Source organism: Nicotiana tabacum, chromosome 15, assembly GCF_000715075.1.
Source record: "Nicotiana tabacum cultivar K326 chromosome 15, ASM71507v2, whole genome shotgun sequence".
Taxonomy (NCBI): domain Eukaryota; kingdom Viridiplantae; phylum Streptophyta; class Magnoliopsida; order Solanales; family Solanaceae; genus Nicotiana; species Nicotiana tabacum.
In genome coordinates this window covers 105,148,553-105,154,679 of record NC_134094.1, presented here as the reverse complement: position 1 = coordinate 105,154,679, position 6,127 = coordinate 105,148,553, and positions in this window count along the sequence as shown.

Genomic DNA, 6,127 nt, shown 5'->3' with positions numbered 1-6,127 from the left:
CCTCTTCATAATCCAAGCTATTATCTAGCTGAAATGTGCTGAAGTCTAACACATGCAATAGGTCGGCATGATACTTCCGGAGCATGGATACATGGAAAATCGGATGAACTCCCGATAGGCTGGGACGCAATGCAAGCTCATAAGCAACCTCCCCAACTTGTCTCAACACCTCAAATGGGCCTATAAACATTGGGCTCAACTTGCCCTTCTTCCCGAATCTCATGATTCCCTTCATTGGCGAAACCTTCAAGAGAACTTTTTCACCCATCATAAATGATAAATCACGTGCTTTCTGATCTGCGTAACTCTTCTGTCTGGACTGTGCTGTACGAAGTCGCTCCTGAATCAACTTTACCTTTTCCAAGGCATCCTTTACCAAATAAGTACCATATAACTTAGCCTCACCGGGCTCAAACCATCCGATGGGTGAACGACATCACCGACCATATAAAGCCTCAAATGGAGCCATCTCGATGCTGGATTGGTAATTGTTATTATAAGAAAACTCGGCCAAAGGCAAGAAATGATCCCACTGACCTCCAAAGTCAATCACACATGCCCTGAGCATATCCTCCAAAATCTGAATTGTCCGCTCTGACTGCCCGTCGGTCTATGGATGAAAGGCTGTGCTGAGCTCTACACAGGTCCCCAACTCACTCTGTACTACTCTCCAGAAATGTGAAGTAAACTGAGGGCCTCTATCTCATATGATGGAAATTGGCAAGTCGTGCAACCGAACTATATCCTGAATATATATCTGGGCCAACCTCTCTGAAGTATACGTAGTCACAACATGAATAAAGTGTGCCGACTTGGTGAACCTATCCACAATGACCAAACTACATCAAACTTCTGTAAGGTCCGCGGCAACCCAACTAGAAAGTCCATTGTGATGCGTTCCCTTTTCCAATCTTGTATAGTCATCTGTTGAAGTAAGCCGCCTGGCCTCTGGTGCTCATATTTAACTTGCTGGCAATTAAGACACCTAGCTACATACTCAACTATGTCCTTTTTCATTCGTCTCCACCAATAATGCTGCCTCAAATCACGATATATCTTTGTAGCACCGGGATGAATAGAACACCGGGAACTGTGTGCTTCCTCTAGGATCTTTTTCCTCGGTCCATCCACATTAGGAACACACAGACGATCCTGGAGTCGCAGAACACCATCTGTGCCAATAGTAACTTCCTTGGCACCACCCTGTAGTACCGTATCTCGAAGAACCATTAAGTGTGGATCATCATACTGGCGAGCCTTGATTATTTCAAATAGTGAAGACTGAGCTATAACACATGCAAGAATTTGGATGGGCTCTGAAATGTCCAACCTCACAAGTCTGTTGGCCAAGTACTAAATATCTGAAGCCAATGGCCTCTCCTTTGCTGAAATGAAAGACAAACTACCCATACTCTCCGCCTTTCTACTCAAGGCGTCTGCAACCACATTTTCTTTGAGCAGATGATATATGATAGTAATATCATAGTCCTTTAGTAACTCAAGCCATGTGCGCTGTCTCAAATTTAGGTCCCTCTACTTGAACAAATATTGTAAGCTGCGATGGTCAGTGTAAACCTCACAAGACACCCAATAAAGATAATGCCTCCAAATCTTAAGAGCGTGAACAATCGCAGCTAACTCCAAATCATGTATCGGATAATTCTTCTCGTGGGGCTTCAGTTGACGTGAAGCATATACAATAACTCTCCTTCCTGCATCAATACACAACCCAAGCCAATGCGTGAAGCATCGCAATACACTGTATACATTCCCGAACCGGAAGGCAACACTAACACTGGTGCTATAGTCAATGCTGTCTTGAGCTTTCGAAAGCTCACCTCACAATCATCAGACCATCGGAATGGAGCACCCTTCTGGGTTACTTTGCTCAAAGGTGGTGCAATAGATGAAAAACCTTCCACGAACCGACGATAATAACCTGCTAAACCCAGAAAATTCCTGATCTCAATCGCCGAAGTGGAACGATGCCAATTTTGAACTACCTCAATATTTTAGGGATCAACCTTAATACAATCACCCGATATAATATGCTCTAAAAATTCTACAAACTCTAGCCAAAACTCACATTTAGAGAACTTAGCATATAGCTTTTGTTCCCGCAATGTCTGAAGCACTACTCTCATATACTGCTCATGCTCCTCCTTACTGTGCGAGTAGATCAAAATGTCATCAATAAAGACAATGACAAACAAATCAATATATGGCTTGAATTCCCTATTCATCAGATTCATAACAGCTGTCGGGGCGTTAGTTAAACCGAAGGACATCACTAGAAACTTATAATGACCATATCTAGTCCGAAAAGCAGTCTTCGGAACATCCGAATCCCGGATCTTCAACTGATGGTACCCCGACCAGTCAGGGATAGAGTTGAGAATGACATTAAAATTGAACAACTGTGTAGGAGTACTAATAAGTTTTGTAAGGGTATAATTTATTTAATTGAGTGAAATTAGGCCAGTAGTCTTTCTGAATGTGATAGCTGAGAACTGTGATTCTTCGCTCGATCAATTCTTTCCATCACGCTCTGGCTTTAGCATCTGCCGAGCACATCTAAGCGAAAAATAGAAAAAACTGGATTTCAATTGGATACCCTTTTTCTCTGTTCCAGGTACAAGTGAACTTTGTCCAACACCATTAAACAGGATAGAGCAACGCTTAACTTGCAGTTCACCCTAGCACCCTGCAACTGGTCAAATATATCATCAATACGAGGCAACGGGTACTTGTTCTTAATAGTGACTTTGTTCAATTGGCGATAATCAATACACATCCGCATTGTTCCATCCTTCTTCTTCACAAATAATATTGGTGCACCCCAAGGCAATACACTCGATCTAACAAACCCTTTGGCTAGTAACTCCTCGAGCTGTTCTTTCAATTCTTTCGGAGCCATGCGATACGGTGGGATAGATATAGGCTAGGTATCTGGAGCCAAGTCAATACAAAAATCAATATCACGATCAGGTGGCATACCTGGAAGATCTAAAGGAAATACATCGGAGAACTCCCGAACTACAAGCACTGAATCAATAGCCGGAGTCTCTACAGTAGTATCCCAAACATAGGCTAGATAAGCCAAACAACCCTTCTTAACCATGTATTGAGCCTTTATAAAAGAAATAACTCGATTAATTGAACTAACAGACGAACCCTTCCACTTCATCTTAGGCAATGCTGGAATAGCCAAGGTACCAGTCTTGGCATGACAATCCAGAATAGCATGATATGGAGATAACCAGTCCATGCTCAGAATATTTCAAAGTCGGTCATCTCAAGCAATATGAGATCTGCTCTAGTTTCATAAGCACAGAATGTAATAATACAAGATCGGTAGATCTGATTCACAACAACAGAATCGCCCACAGGAGTGGACACATAAACATGAGTACTAAAGGACTCACGAGAAACACCCAGGAATGGAGCAAATAAAGATGACACATATGAATACGTAGATCCTGGATCATATAATACCGAGGCATCTTTGCCGCAAACAGAAATAATACCTGTAATCACGACATCAAAGGCCTCTGCATCTGGTCTAGCCAGAAAAGCATAGAACCGAGCTGGAGCGCCAACTGGCTGGCCTTCTCCTGGCTGACCTCTACCTCTAGGACGGCCCCTACCCACCTTTCCTCCACGTATTGGTGGTTGGACTACTGGTGGAGCAACTGGTGCGGTAATCATAGGCTGCTGACCCTGCTGTACTGGTCTACCCCGCAGTCAGGGGCAGAATCTCCGCTTGTGACTGGGGTCCCCGCACTCGTAACAACTTTTCGGTGCGATGGGCTGCTAACTAAAAGTCTGTCCCTGGTGACCTGAATACCCACTAGAAGAACCCTGAATAGCTGGTGGGCGATAAGAACTCTCTGGTATAGCACTAATATAGGGTCTCACTGGAGCACCTCGAGGAGGTGGTGGTGCTGGATATGGGGTCCTACTGGACTGCCCTCTCACGAACTAACCTCTGACCCCAGACGGAGCAACTCTGAACTCTCCAGAATACCTAAACCGCTTATCTCTAGTAACCTTCTCTCGGTTACACTGACGTATACCCTGAATCATGCGGGCTATCTCCACGACTAGCTCATAAGAAGTTCCCATCTCAACCTCTCAAGCCATAGTGGCCTGACTGTCGGTATGTAAACCAGCTATAAACCTCCGTACTCTCTCCGCCTCAGTAGGGAGTATCATAAGTTCATGGCAAGATAATTCAGAGAACCTCGCCTCACAATCAGTCATTGACATCTGACCCTGCTGGAGCTGCTCAAACTGAAACCTCAACTATTCCTTCTGGGAGGGTGGAATATACTTGTCCAGGAAGATACAGGTGAACCTGTTCCAAGTTATGGGAGAAGCATCTGCTGGTCTGCCAAGAACATAAGACTGCCACCATCTACGGGCTTTGCCCTCTAGCTAAAAAGTAGCAAAGTCTACCCCACGAGACTCCAATATCCTCATGTTGTACAGTCTTTCCTTACACCGATCAATGAAATCCTGGGGATCCTCATGTCGCTCACCCCCCAAAGATAGGAGGATGTAGTCTAGTCTATCTGTCCAATAGTTTCTGCGGATCATCGGCTACAGCTGGCCTGGGCTCAGGTGTAGCTACTGCCACTGGCTGGGCTCCACCTACGGGTAGTGCACTCTGGGTCTGATATACAACAGCTGCCTGTCCATGAGCCTGTGTGGTAGGGGTCTGTGCTACCCCGCCCACCTGAGATGTGGTTGGGTCTGCCGGAAACAAACCGGCCTGAGTCATATTGTCCATGAACCGCAACATATGACCCATGACATCCTGAAATCCTGGTGCAGATTTGAAATCCACTGGAGCTGGCTCTGCCACAGGCATCTCATCTTGTTCCTCAACAATGTGGTTCTCTGCTGGACCCACTGGCGGCATAACTGGAACAGTCCTGGGATGTCCTCGCCCTCTACCACAGGCTGGAGCCCTCCCTCGGCCTCTGGCTCAGCCTCTTAGCAACTGGGGGAGTAGCTCTTCCCTGGTCTGGAACCTCATTAGAGTGCGTTCTCACCATCTGTGAGAGAATAAAAGAAGGATATTTAGTACTACATTAATTGCACGATGGAATATGAAGAAAGGTAGCTTCATAAACACCCTGTAGCCTCTCGAAGATAAGTACAGGCGTCTCCGTACCGATCCGCAAGACTCTATTAGGTCTGCTCAAAACTTGTGAGACCTACGTGAACCTAGTGCTCTGATACCATGTTGTCACGACCCAATTTCACTTATAGGTCGTGATGGCGCCCAACACTATAGCTAGGCAAGCCAACTAATAAATTAAACATATATCGATAAAATATAAATCCAAGAAAAATAATAAGATACCAATTCTACCAATGCGTGTGTGCCAAGACCTGGTGTCACAAGAGTATGAGCATCTATTAGATTATACAAAACTCCAAGTACTGTCTGAAATGAAAATAGACAGAATTAAAAATACAAGAAGAGGTACTGGTAGCTTAGCTGCAGGACGGCTCAGAAAGGCAGCTCACCCCTACGCCCCTGGATAACGAGGATGTGCGATGATAGGTCCTCTACTAGTATCTGTCTCAGATCCTACACAAAAAGTGCATCAAGAGTAGCATGAGTACGTAAACAACGTGTACCCAGTAAGTATCAAGCCTAATCTCGAAGTGGTAGAGACGAGATGGCCGACTTTGACACTCACTAAGGGTCAACAATAATAAATGGAATAAATTATAATTATTCAAATCAGCATGATTCACAGAGTTAACAATAATTTATTCAATTAACAAAAATAATAAAAATCCTTCAAATGCAACAGTTTCCAATCTATTAATTAAATCCTTCAATTTTAATAAAACTTCCAATTTATCAAATAGCTTTACAAGCTGCAATTCAATTGTCCAAAAATTATGTAATTATTATTATTATCAAGCATTATTTCTGCTGAGGTTGTACGGCCCGATCCAGAGTTTCGTGTACACTACCGAGGGATGTGCGACACGATCCATAGATGCATCTATCCTGCCGAGGCATTCGGCCTGCTCCACAAGAAAGGAGGACATTTTCTTATGTACCTCCGGAATGAGAGTATATTTATTATAAGATAAATTCAGG